Source organism: Bufo gargarizans, chromosome 3 (genome assembly GCF_014858855.1).
Source record: "Bufo gargarizans isolate SCDJY-AF-19 chromosome 3, ASM1485885v1, whole genome shotgun sequence".
In the NCBI taxonomy this organism is placed as follows: domain Eukaryota; kingdom Metazoa; phylum Chordata; class Amphibia; order Anura; family Bufonidae; genus Bufo; species Bufo gargarizans.
The window spans coordinates 196,739,340-196,754,500 of NC_058082.1; positions in this window are offsets into that span (position 1 = coordinate 196,739,340).

A 15,161-nucleotide genomic window follows, 5' to 3' on the forward strand; every position below is an offset into this window, starting at 1 on the left:
GACGTACCCCAGGTACTTAGTCTCCTCTAACCCTATTGCGCAATTATTTGGGTTAGCAGTCAGTCGAGCCTTTCTAAGGGAGTCCACTACAGCCTGCACTTTGGGTAGATGACTTTCCCAGTCGGTACTGTGGATGCCGATATCGTCCAGGTAAGGTGACGCATACCGACGATGTGGATGAAGTACAATGTCCATGAGTCGTTGGAACATGGCGGGGGCACCATGCAGACCAAAGGGTAACACTTTATACTGATACATCCCTTTAGGGGTGACAAAGGCAGTTTTCTCTTTTGCAGCCTCCGTTAAGGGCACCTGCCAGTAGCCCTTCGTGAGTTCTAAAACAGAAAAATATCGGGCTTGTCCTAAACTCTCGATAAGCTCATCTACCCAGGGCATGGGATACGCATTGAACTTGGAGACTTCGTTTAGTTTTCGAAAATCATTACAGAAACGTAATGTCCCATCCTGCTTTGGTATTAAGACTATCGGACTGGCCAATTTACTTTTGGACTCCTCAATGACGTCTATCAAAGCCATCACATGTTGTAACAGCAGTTGGTTTGTTTCCTGCTGCTGCTTATTGGCCTCCAGCTGTTGTATGTTGGCCTCCATGAGGGCTTTCACGACAGCTTCCATTTTTTCGAGGGACACAGGTTTTAATCTCACTGGTTTGATGTAGGACATACAACCGTGCCCTTAAAAACATAAAAATTTCGGCCTTCACGCGAGCCTCATTGCGATGCACGCATCCTTCACCAATTGTGGGGATTTGCTCTGGTAGGCAGGACAAGCGGACGCAGTATAGAGGAAGAGACCAGTTTGTAACTTAAAAAAACTTCAGCGTTTTATTCACACTTATGGCAACAAAACAGTTCGACAGTCCATTTGCAGTTTTGGTGTTCGTTCACACCTAGACAGTTCATACAGCAACACAGTCACCTGCTATCATAGGTGTTAGTTCACACCCAATCGGCTTTGCTCAGAACAAAGCAGACCTCCCAAACTCAGGCCTTTAGCTTAGCACATGGCTCAGATCCCAATCTAGCGATTGTCCGAGCTCCTCTGTCAGAGAGAGAGGTAATCACACCCAGCTGACACTGTCGGCTGGGTTTTTTATAGGACAGTCAAGACCCGGCCTGGAATGTGGGGAGCAGTCATCCACCCAGCACTTTGACTACTCCCAGTAAGAGCCGTCCTGGATCAGCGATACAGCTATACTAAATAGCTAGGTGTCAAACAGCAACTGCTGCTGACACATGAAAACTGGCTCTTACTCCACCGAGGCCAGGAACCTTGGTGACACATACCTTCCATCAACGACGGACTCTTGCACCTTTCTACACTTGTTATAACGGAAAATAATAAAGTGAAGTTCGGGTCCCCATTGACTTAAATGGGGTCCAGGTTTGGGGTGAAGTTCGGGTAAACTTCGGGTCCCGAACCCAAACTTTTACCTGAAGTTCGGCCGAACCTGGCGAACCCGAACTTCCATGGGTTCGCTCAACCCTACCTGTAAGCTCTGCTGACTTGTCTGTTTTAGTAACTACTTGTATTCTTCATGTAATAATAGTTCTGAAGCAGTCTGACACTGGCAGCACTGATTAGCTAGGGACATACCTCAACTGGTAACATCCATCTGAATCTTCATTGCAAACTAGTAATTCATTCATAATTTCTAGCAGAAAAAATAAAGAAATGTCAAAACATACAGTCATAAGAATACATGCTCCCCAATTGTTATTACAAAAGTAGTAAAACAGGCATGTCAGGAAGGCGACAGGTCCTCTTTAAGTCCCACTAAGGGTGTAACCACACAGTACCATAAAGGGGTATTTGAGATGCAGTCGTATTGCGGCCGAGTACTGCGCAGCCAAATAGTATGCAGCTGTCTCTTATTTTATTAATTAATACCCCTCTGTACTTTTAAATTAGTGATGGACGAACATTGGCCGGGACGATTCGCGAACGTGATGGTGCGAACGCAATCAAATGTTCGCGAACCACAAGTTCGCTGCGGTCCCCATTCACTTTAATGGCAGGCGAACCTGAAAAACCTTCAGGTCATATTTGCAGCCACTAAATACTTACAAGAAGGGCAAAAATAGTCCCACAACATGGACAGTGACATATCAGAGGGGGATAAATGGCAAAAATTCCCCCCAAAAATATGTATTTTAATCAGGTGCCATTTTTAAGCGTCTTAAAGGGAAATTCTCAGAAATGTGCACTGCTGAGCTAGAAACATTTTATTTTAGACCAAGGGAGTATGGTCATAAAAAATTAGGCATTCACCTGACATTAAAGAAATTGTGATTATGTGGCTCGAGGTACATTATGCTGTCAATGGATAAAGATTTTTATGTAGGACACTGGAGTACAGGCCCCAAACATTAGGCATTCACTGGACAGAAAAGATCAAGTAATTATGTGGCTGGAAGTATATTAGATGGTCATTAGATATCAATTTTACTGCAGGCCAGTACAAATACATATGTTTAAAAGAACAAAAAATACAAAATTGGATTAAAAACCATCACTAACGAAATCCCCCCTCTTAAAAAAAAAAAAAATGATAATAGTTGAAATTCGAAAACACGTGGTCGTCACAGGTGTTGAATTCCTCCAAGGTCCCAAAAATTAGGCATTCACCTGACAGAAAAAGGCCTTTTATGCCGCTGTATTTACCTAAGACAGGGACGATTATTTGTTCTGGGTGGTGGCGGATATTTGTGGGCTGTCATGAGGAAATTCAATTAAACTTGGTCGTCACAGGAGTTGAATTCCTCCTAGATCCATGCCATTATTTTTAGAAATGTAAGGTAGTCCACACTGTTGTGAGCTAGGTGAGTGCGCTTATCGGTCACAATTCCCCTGCTGCGCAGAACGTCCTTTCAGACAGGACACTCAACGAGGGGCAAGCCAAGAGTTCCATGGCAAATTTTGCCAGCTCTGGCCACAGGTCAAGCCTGCACACCTAGTAGTCAAAGGGTTCCACGCTTCTCAGAGCGTCCACATCAGCTGTTAACCCGATGTAGTCGGACACTAGTCGGCCTAAGCGTTCCCTGAGGCTGGATCCAGAGGGCGGCTGTCGATGGGTTGGCTGCAAGTATGATCTTATATCCAAAGTGACCAACACATCTTCAAACAGCCCTCTTCTTGCATGCGCTGTAGTATTGGTACTCGCAACTGTTACTCTGTGGGTGGAAGTTGCTCTGTCAGCGCCCGCAACAGCAGAATTAATCATCTCTCACAGCAAGGCCTGGAAATGTTGCATTATGACAGCCCTCTGTGATGCTGGTAAGATGTCCGCCATTTTGTTTGTATTGGGGGTATAAGTACATTGCAACCCAGTACAGGAGTCCCTCTTCAAACACTGGCGCATAAAGGCTTCCTTTTGCACTAAATTTGGAAGCAGTGGAGTGGCCTGGCTCCTGCTCATCGCCAAGGAGAATGTCGTCCTCGGTCTCCTCCCTCCATCCACGAACAACACCAGGGATCCCAGGAAAGTTTAAAGCCTGCGCTTCTTGCTCCTTTTCCTCCTCCTTCCCCTAGGCATCATCCTCCTCTGACTTTTTTCAGACTCCTGCTAACTTGTCTCAGATTGAGTAGCCCCCCTGGGAATTCATTCAGCATTGCGACTTTCTCATCTTCCTGCTCCTTCGAAAGCTTGATCAATGACACAACGTCATGCATGCTACTGAAATACAGAATAAGGTACAATGTCATTGATGGCTCCCTGGCTGCGACTGGCCAGTTTGTTGATCTCATCAAATGGCCGCAAAAGTCTGCATGCATTGCGCATGAGCAGCCAATGGCGCTGTAAAAAAAAAACAAGCTCACCAGAACCTGTCCTGTCGCAAAGTTTGTACAGTTAGTCGTTAAGGGCACGTTTCTGCTGGAGAAGCCTATCAAGCATATACAAGGTGGAGTTCCGGAACGTCGAGCAGTCACAAATCAGACGTCTGACGGGCAAGTGGTGTCACCACTGAACGTCAGCAAGGCGAGCCTCAGCCGTGTAAGATCTTCTAAAATGGCCAGAGATTTTTCTGGCCTGCCGCAAGACGTCCTGGACCACAGGGTATTTGCCAACAAATTGCTACACGAATAAATTCAGGACCTGTGCCTGAGCGTGTCATTTTTCCCTGTTTAGCGCGCTCAGCAGATTGGCACCGTTGTTGCACACCACTTTACCTACTGTCAAATTAAGGGGGCTTAGCCACTGATCGACCTGTGACAGTAGAGCTGAAAGCAGTGCAGGACCAGTGTGGCTCTTGGCTTCCAGGCACAAAAGCACAGCATGGCAATGTCTCAACTGGCACGTCAAATTGGTTCTGGGGAGCTGGGGGGTGCGGAGGAAGAGGCGGTAGCAATGGAAAAGAAGGAGTCAGCCGAGGAGGAGACGGAGGATGGAGTAGGAGGAGGAGAAGAAGAGGCAGGCCTGCATGCAATCCGTGGCGGTAACACCAAATCCACACGGGTGCCACGGGTTACAAGCTTGACGACCATCAGAAAGTTAACCCAGTGGGCAGTAAAAGTTATGTACCGTCCCTGAACGTGTTTGCTAGACCACGTGTCTGTGGCCAGATGTATCTTTGCACCGACTCTGTGTGCCAGAGATATATTAACTTGCCGCTGAATGTGGCCATATAGTTCAGGGATGCCCTTCTGGGAGAAATATTTCCTTCCAGGGACCATCCATTGCGGTGTGCCAATGGCCACAAATTTTCTAAAGGCCTCCGAGTCCACCAGTTTTTATGGCAGTAATTGGTGGGCTAGCAGTTCAGACAAGCCAGTGGTCAGCTGTTGGGTAAGAGGGTTATTCGGCATCATCAACTTTTTACGCTCGAACATTTGGGCCACGGAAGTCTGCCTTTTGCCAGATGTGTGCGACAATGGCACGGTGGAAGGTAGAGTGGAGGACAAATGGGAGGAGAAGGAGAAGAGGCAGGACATGGAGCACCAGGAGTGTGGCTTTGTGTGTTCTGACAGCTCTGCTTCAACTGGGCTTGGTGAAGTGAGGCCAAGTGCCTTCTTAAGGCAGTCGTCCCTAGGTGAGTGTTGGGCTTACTGCGACTTATGCGTTGACAGCACAGACTGCAGATGGCAACACTATTATGAGCAGCTGACAAGTTAAAAAAAAGTCCACACTGCGGAGCAATGTGCCGGCGTCCTGGGAGCGCAAGATGTGACCGTGCATGGTGGATGGCTCGCTCCAGATACATTTGCAGTCTGCTTTTTGCCTTATATGCACTGCGAATTCTGCCTTCATCTCCTCCTCCTCCTCCTCCCTATCTGCTGCTCTGTCTCTCCCTCTGAACTCCCCTCATCTTCATCTCTTGTGGGCATCCACGTGACGTCCATCAACATGTTATCATCGTCACCTTCACTACCACTGACATTAGAGATCTTGGAGTAGGCAGCAACAGCGAGGCCACCCTCCTTGGGCTGATCTGGGTACTGTTGTCAAACTGCTGGGTTGCGGCCGTTGCTTCCTCCTCTTCCTCATCCGATGCCAAGAATGGCTTTGCATCGGTAAGATCTGGGAATTGATGGGAAAATAATTCCTCTGACTCGAGTGGAGGGCCTATGGTGGTAGTGGTGTCTTTGGAGGTGCACACAGCAGAGAGTGAGGAGGGTGAAGATACAGAGGATGATGAGGGTGCAGAAGCGGAAGGCTGAGTGAGCCAGTTAACTAACTCTGGTGCGTCCTTTGACATAATCACAAGCACCTTCTGCAACTTCCCACTTAGGCTCTGGCATGGTGCACCTGCCTGTCCCCTACCATCCTTGCGGAATGGCCTGCCTCTTTCTCTGCCTGTCATTTTCAAAATGACCCTGTGACAAAGTCCCTATAGAAGAGCAGTATTTGTGGAAGCAGGTATATAGAACCCCTTAATCAATTTTTTGGGGGGCATCTGGTATATCACAGCAGTTGCAATTAATTGTTCTAATGGCGTTTGTCCCTCTGTATAGCTGCAGTATCTCAGCAGAACTGTAAACAAATGCTGCACAATATAAATGCACTATATAGAAATTATATTATAGGTATATCACACCCCTGCTTCAATCAGATTTTTTGGGGGGCAACTGGTATATCACACCAGTTGCAATTAGTTGTTCCAATGGTGTTTGTCCCTCTGTATAGCTACGGTATCTCAGCAAAACACACACAAATGCTGCACAATACAAATACAATATATAGAAATTATTTTATAGGTATATCACACCCCTGCTTCAATCAGATTTTTTAGGGGGCAACTGGTATATCACACCAGTTCCAATTAGTTGTTTCAATGGCGTTTGTCTCTGTTTAGCTGCAGTATCTCAGCATAACCGCACACAAATGCCGCACAATACATATGCACTATATAGAAGTTATAGTTTAGGTATATCACACCCCTGCCTAAATCAGATTTTTTGGGGGGCAACTGGTATATCACACCAGTTGCAATTAGTTATTCCAATGGTATTTGTCCCTCTGTATACAGTAGTTGCAGTATCTCAACAGAACCTCACACAAATGCTGCACAATAAAAATACACTACATAGAAATTATATTATAGGTATATTACACCCTCGCCTCAATCTGAATTTTTTTGGGGGCAACTGGTATATCACACCAGTTGCAATTAGTTGTTCCAATGGCGTTTGTCTGTCTGTATAGCTGTGGTATCTCAGCAGAACCTCAAATGTTGCACAATACAAATGCACTATATAGAAATTATATTATAGGTATATCACACCCCTACTTCAATCAGATTTTTTGGGGAGCGACTGGTATATCACACCAGTTGTAATTAGATGTTCCAATATTGTTTGTCCCTTTTGTATAGCTGTGTTATCTCAGCAAAAACGCACACAAATGCTGCACAATACAAATGCGATATATAGAAATTATATTATAGGTTTATCTCACCCCTGCCTCAATCAGATTTTTTGGGGGGCAACTGGTATAGCATTTTTGGGGGGCAACTGGTATTGCAATTAGTTGTTCCAATAGCATTTGTCCCTCTGTATAGCTGCAGTATCGCAGCAGAACTGCACACAACTGCTGCACAATGCAAATGCACTGTAGTATATCTTCTATGTTAGAAAGTATATTATAAGTATATTACACCCCTCAGTATGTCACACCTATCGATAGCACACCTATGTATTCCAATCCTTAAAAGGACTTTTGTGGCCCTATTAGCTAGCATTTGGTGTCTCTATACTCTCTAACAGTCTGTCCCTGCTCCACAAATCAACCTCTCCCTACACTGGCAAAAACAGAATGTAAAATGGGGCCTGATAGGGTTTATTTATAGTTTAGGGGGTGTTTCCATGTGCTGAAACATCTCAATTGGCTGTCCTGTCCCACCTGATGGATGTGTCATGGGTCAAAGTTCTGCACAATGCAAAGAATATGGCGCCAGTGGACATCACCATATGTTCGTCTGTTCGGCAAACAGCGAACGAAGACAGTCGTGAAACGACCGCCGGAAGACCAGCTATCATCAATATTTAAAGAGGTTGGTTGAGTTATAATTTTTTTTTCCCATAGAAAGGAATTGTTATAAATAAATAAAAGAACATATATTCACCTATATCAATCCTCACTGCTTCCAGCTGCAGTGCTCCGATCGTCCCCATAGCTTTAGCATGATGTCATCTTCTTGGCTGCAGAGATGAAATATCCATATACCCTAGACCAGGGATGCTCAACTTGTGGCTCTCCAACTGTTGCAAAAGTACAATTCCCAGCATGCCTTGACAATGCTGCAGGGAATCAATGGCCCCCAATAGTATATTTAAGGCATATGGCTCTTAAGGCAAGTGATTGGCTGCAGAGGTAATGTGAACTATACAGGCATGTCTTTGGGGCAATCAAGTGAAAGAAAACTGATTGGGAGGATCATAGTGGTGTCACTAGAAGCAGTTTGTGGTGAAATAAGTGAGTATATTATAACAATTCCTGCCCGCTGTGACCTTTATTAGGCAGCCCCTTTAATGCCTAGAGGACCCTTAGAAGTCGGAAATTTAGTTTAATTCAACAATAGAATAGTATTAGCTCTAAACACCATGAACTTGAAAAGGGCTTTTCTTAATTTCCCAAACCAAACAGTGAAGTAATTTGATTTCACATATAGATAAATACATGACTCAGTTAAGTTCTAATATTAAGAGCTTCTTCTTTCCTTTGGTTCCTAGGACGTTTTCCACCCACATGGAATGTGCTAATAGTTTTATATGAAATGTTATTGTTTCTAAGCATTAATGAGAAGTAGTTTACATATGGCAATCTTGCTCTATGCGTATTCATCTATTACTGTATATAGTTATATTAATATTAAATTGTATTTGGTGGTATAAGTACAAGAAAATGTACTTCATTCAATCAGAAAAGATATGTTTTTTTCCAGTTTACAAGCCAAGCAGCTGTGCAAGAAGGAATTGCTCTAATCTTTATCCCCGTATATCCAGACAGATGAAAGTAATTTTGTGCTCAACTGTCTATAAGTAATTAGGCCAGAATGTAAAGGGCCTTTATGTATCAGCTCAGAAAGACCTATACTCCTAGCAAGCAGAATAATTATGAGCAATCTTCTTCATCTGTAAGGTATACCTTATGCATTTTACATGAGTCCCTATTATTAACATAACCTGACTATCAAAGCTCCATTGAATCTGGCATTTTCTTGTTTCATGTAACTGACTGAAATTCCCCAGAAATGTAATAATTTGAAAGTTGTGATGCTGATGATTTGTTTCAGCTGTAATTTGTGTTATTTTTTTTATTTCTCTTTGTTGTTTTGAACAGACCTAAATCAGTGGGGCACCATAGTTCTTTTTTCTTTTTTTTTTGTAAATGATTCCAGGTTTAGCAGTGTACATTGTAATTCTTTTAGATTTGTTTAATTGGTGGGTTATTGAGAGCCAAAAAATATTTAAAGTTTTTTTTATTGATTCAAAGTAACTCAATTAGTGTCATACCTTTTTACAGTTTACTTATGTTACAGATATATCAGCTGGTTGTTGGTTTTATGAACCCTTTATGTCCTATGACATATATATTAGTCATGGAGTAACGGTCATTTTGTGCTCTGCCACAGATATATTCATCTCAGCGGCAGGATTATATCTGATACACATAGCTGAGGTCTTCTGATATTGCTTGGATTTAAGATAACTCCAATCCTGGCAGTTTAATCCATTAGATGCTATGGTCAATAGCAATGGCAGAACCTAAGCAGTTAGACAGAGGAAAGGGGTTTGCTATGTCAGCCTATTGATCCCTGCGATCTTGCTGCAAGGTGCTAATTTTTTGTGTGGAATCTAGGGGCGTAACTATGGCCTCCGCATCGGTCACCTACAGAATCCTATTAGGGTCAACCAGAGGAAAAGTCAAATGGGCTGCCTGTCAGTGTAAAACTGAGAAGTATAATGCTGACAGAACTAATGCAATGTATTATATATGTAAATATGGGATCACGTAGTTAAGTTCCTAGTTAAGCTAAAAAAAAAAGGTTAAAAAGTGATAAAAATATAACCTTTTCCAGATATCCACTATACATATACAAAGGATGTAAAGTCTTTAAAGATGGTGCCTATTTTCACACTGCACGGCTGAGTCCATGATCAAAGACAACTCCAATGACAGACTTTAAACCCCTCAGAGTCCACTATCAGTTGCTACTATGGCATCTGATCAGTCATTTACTGGAAGCAGGATGCTCCTAGTGACTGAGAATCACCCCTAATGATCAGAACTATGGCAGTCTGGGGTACTCTGAAGGCTCACAGGCATGCAATAGTTGAGTTTCTATTAAGCCTTGCTTCCAACAGAGCTTAAAGGGGAAACTGTCACCATAAAATGCTAAATAATCTTATAGGCAGCATCTTATAGAGCAGGAGGAGCTGAGCAGATTGATACATAGTCTTAAATTCCTGCTCATTCTGGGCTTTGAAGTTAAGAACTGTAAGTGGTTCTATTAGTGATTGACAGCTATCCCTATATACTATTATAGGGAAAAAGCTATCAGTCACTGTTAGAACCATTTCCTCGAATTCAAAGCCCAAAATTAGCAGGAATTTGAATATAATAAATATTTTCCCACAAAACTATATATCAATATGCTTGGTTCCTTCTGCTCTATAACATGCTGCCTACAGCTCAAAGATCATGTTCAATATGACATATTCCCTTTAACAGGAACATAATGATTTTACCATAGACAGCAATGGTAAACCACTGAAGTTGATGATATGAGCAATCTATTTATTATATGTTCAAAACCCCAGGGGGACTTAAAGGGCTTCTGTCAGCCCACTAAACCGTTTTTTTTTTTTGGTTAATAATAATCCCTACACTGCGAGCTCCCTATACATAAGCTAAATATTCATTTTGGTTCAGTAGATTTAGTTAAAAAGCTATTTTTATAATATGTAAATTACCTTGCTACCAGCAAGTAGGGCGGCTACTTGCTGGTAGCAGCCGCATCCTCCGCTCCTAATGACCCCACTCCACTGTGTGATTGACAGGGCCAGGGAACGGGATCGTTTTCTGCTGGCCCTGTTTGAATTCAAAATATCGCGCCTGCGCCGTACCTGTCTTTAATCGGCGCAGGCGCACTGAGAGGCGGCCGCTCTCTCGGCCGCTCCATCCTAAATGCGCCTGCGCTGATGACGTCACATCTACACCCGGCACAGGCACATTGAGGATGGAGCGGCCGAGAGAGCGGCCGCCTCTCAGTGCGCCTGCGCCGATTAAAGACAGGTACGGAGCAGGCGCAATATTTTGAATTCAAACAGGGCCAGCAGAGAACGATCCCGCTTTTTAACTAAATCTACTGAACCAAAATGAATACTTATGTATAGGGAGCTCGCAGTGTAGGGATTATTATTAACCACAAAAAAAAAACGGTTTAGTGGGCTGACAGAAGCCCTTTAAAAACGTTAAACATTTTTACAAATAACCAATAAGAAAAAATAAACCTAATTGGTATCACCACATCCAAAAATACCCAAACTGTTGAAAGTATTTGCACTATTAGGGTGGCTCACCCCCCAATGACTGTGGATAGGTGCTAAAACCCTAAGATTGAATCACTCTATGCAATTAATACAAATTAATACAATAGACCTAGATGGGCAAGCACTCAAAACATCATGGAACGGGCAGAATATTTATTATACTACATTAATATTAAAAGCATAATGGATAGCATCGATAAAATAAGCAACAGTTGATGAAAATAGTAACAATAAATGTCACTCTAATGAAAGGTGCAAGGAAGAGTTCCTGCCGGAAAATTGTGTCCTTAATAACGCATCTGATATTGTACAACAATGTTGCCGCTGGATTTGTAACAGCCTGTATGCAGCTGCTTGCACACGCTTTGGTCTAGCGTTGTATCTTGTCTGCGGTTTGTGTCAGGACCGCGAGCTGAGAGGGTTTGTAGTCGCACTAAAGGGTCAACATGCGGATAATAGAATATTGCTCACTGAGCACTCACCCCACCTGATGGCATATGCTTTTCACACTGGCTGGTTTGCGCTCGTGTGTGCGCACTTTGGGCGAATCGATAACATGTGCTGGGGTCTCACTTTCATGTAGTTGTACGGAATCCTCTGTGTGTGGCTCGGTGTGTGGTTCTCACGGGCCAAATCTCTTCTCGCGTTGTATTCTATAATGTAGCTGAAAGATCGCTAAATTTGTTCGTGGAGTTTTTAACGCATGGCCATACATAATATATAATTATGGAGTCTTCAAAGTATCAGTATGGCACCAGGCGCGTTTCGAGGTCTTGCTGACCTCTTCCTCAGTGGTTATTGTGTTAAAAGTATTTACTCCACATGGTGAACAGTGTTAAACGAAAAAAATATATATTGACATGGCTTAATCAAGTTTTAGCTAATTCACCTCCCAAAATAAATTAAAGTGATCAAAAAGACATATATACTGTATCCAGAAATAGTATCAATAGAAACTACAGATCTCACAACAAGAAAGAGCCCTTACAGAGGTCCAGGTGAAAATGTAAAAAGTTCTAGGTGTTTTGTTTATTTTTTAAACTTTAAAAACAAAGCAAAAATGTATACATTTAGTATTATTGTAATTTTGACTCACAGCAAAAAGATATGCCATTTTTATTGCACAGTGAGCACCATCAATGGTGAAATTGTTTGTTTTTCCCCAATTCCCAATTTTTTTCCTTCTTCCCACTATATTGCTTACAATATGAAATAGTCTTATTAGAAAGAATAACTATTTTTGCAAACAAGCCCTAAAAACAGGCCCTCATTTTTCATGTGAGTGAAAAAAAATATTGTCAGAAAAATTATTACGCTATGGCTCTTGGAAGCTAAAGAGTAAAAAATGAAAATGAAAAAAATGGAAAATGGCTTTAACAGGACGGGCTTAATAAAAATCTTAAAAGATGTAAAGAAATTATGAAAACACAAAAGTATACTTTTCCCATTCACTGAGAATAATGTAAAACAAAACAATTAAACAAAACAACCAAAAAGTGATCAAAAGTTGCATTTACCTCAAAATAATACTAATAAAAACATTAACATCCCACACAAACAAGCCTTCACACAGTTCCAAAGATCGAACATTTTTAAAAATGTAGGCTCTCAGATTATGGTGAAAAAAAAAACAAATGATTTAAAAGTTATTATTATCAATTGTAAAACAAAACAAAAAAAAAACAAATACTATAAATTTTGTATTAATGTAATACCACTCACCAAAAGAATAAAGTTAACATGTTATTTCTACTGCACATAATAACATTTATACTGCACAGTGAATTTATACTGCACAGGCCATTTATACTGCACAGTGAATAACGTAAGAAAAATAAATCCCAAAAAGGAAAACCCCAAAAATTGCGAAATGACTTTCCTCTACCTCCCCAAAAAATAAGAAATGTTTTTCAGTGCATAATAGATTAAAGTTGATGCCACACTTCATAATGCTGCATTCTGGGTGTGGCAATCGACTGTAGGAAAAAAATCCAAGCCGTTTTTGCAACAATACGTTCGAGTTTATGCTGCGTTTTCTTCCAGAAAAGAGAGGGAGGGGGAGCAAATCCCATACAGCAAATTAAATAAAAGTAATTAAAAATACCTTTAATTACATCAAAGGAGGTGCCTCACTTCAGCAAAAGGCATTTATCATGTAGACAGAGCTAATACCAGCCACTTACTAATGTATGGTTATTGTCCATTATGCCTCCTCTGCTGGCTTTATTTTTATTTTTCCATCACTGTATACACTGCTCGTATCCAGGGGTTATGGCCACCACTGTAGGGCAAATACCAGGTTGCAAGGATGGGAGCCAGTGCTTTTTCCTATATTTTACAGACATCACCACCAATGCAATCCAGTGTATAATGTGATTGAAAAATGAATCTAGTCAGCAAAGGAGGCAACACGGACAATGACAATACATTAGTAAGTGGCTTGTATTAACTTTGTAGCATGGATTACTCCCTGGGTCAAGGGTGTGAAATACTTTCAAAGCAGAAAAAATGCAACTTTTAATACATCAAGTTTATAAACGTCCTCACGGTATCCTCCAGCCTCCACATTTTGCACTTTACAGTGCTTTATCATGGCCGTGATAGTTACACACACAGATAAAATTCAAGAGGGGGCCAGCGGGGAAAGGCCTGAAGAGGCAGGAGCTTCTGGTAACTGGAGGCCTGATCATCCACATATAAGCACTTCCCTCTGAATGATAAGGGAGGAATCCCCCAAAACTACTGCAGCCATCTGTGACGTGTCATGCTCAATTGTGAACCATTATGATTGTGCCTCCATTTGGATGAATTATAACTGAAAGAGTGGGAGCTTCACTTATGTAATTTTTTTGGGCTAATTCAATTAAAGGCCTATGACGCAGGAACTCACTTTACTACGTGCATGAGACCTTTGTAAAGACAACTGAAAGTATGTCCTTCTTGTGTGTCATAGTTTACATGTCAACTAAATTATGCACCTTAACCCCTTCACTACAGAGCCACTTTTCACATTAAATCGCAGGCCGAATTTTGCAAATCTGACATGTGTCACTTTATGTGGTAATAACTTTGAAATTTACTTATCCAAGCCATTCTGAGATTGTTTTTTTGTGACACATTGTACTTCATGACAGTGGTAAATTTGAGGTGATGGGGACGCTTCAGGTTAGAATATACTGAAAAACTGTGTACATGACTGCCCCCTGCTGCCTGGCAGGTGCTGCCAGGCAGCAGGGGGCAGACCCCCCCCCCTGTTTTTAACTCATTGGTGGCCAGTGCGGCCGCCCCCCCTCCCTCCCCTGTAGTTAACTCATTGGTGTCCAGTGGGCCCCCCCTCCCTCCCCTGTAGTTAACTCATTGGTGTCCAGTGGGCCCCCCCTCCCTCTGCTGTAGATAACTCGTTGGTGGCCAGTGGGCCCTCTCCCCTCCCTCCCCCTCCTAATTAAAATCACCCCCCCTATCATTGGTGACAGTGGAGAGTACCGATCGGAGTCCCAGTGTAATCGCTGGGGCTCCGATCGGTAACCATGGCAACCGGGACGCTACTGCAGTCCCGGTTGCCATGGTTACTTAGCCATTTGTAGAAGCTTCATACTTACCTGCGAGCAGCGATGTCTGTGACCGGCCGGGAGCTCCTCCTACTGGTAAGTGACAGGTCTGTGCTATAGGCAATGCGCCGCACAGACCTTTCACTTACCAGTAGGAGGAGCTCCCGGCCGGTCACAGACATCACAGCTCGCAGGTAAGTATGAAGCTTCTACAAATTGCTAAGCAACCATGGCAACCGGGACTGCAGTAGCGTCCCGGTTGCCATGGTTACCGATCGGAGCCCCAGCGATAACACTGGGACTCTGATCGGTACTCCACTGCCACCAATGATAGGGGGGGGCGAATTTAATTAGAAGGGGGAGGGAGGGGAGAGGGCCCACTGGCCACCAACGAGTTATCTACAGCGGAGGGAGGGGGGACCCACTGGACACCAATGAGTTAACTACAGGGGAGGGAGGGGGGCCCACTGGACACCAATGAGTTAACTACAGGGGAGGGAGCGGGGGCCCACTGGACACCAATGAGTTAACTACAGGGGAGGGAGGGGGGCCCACTGGACACCAATGAGTTAACTACAGGGGAGGGAGGGGGGGCGGCCG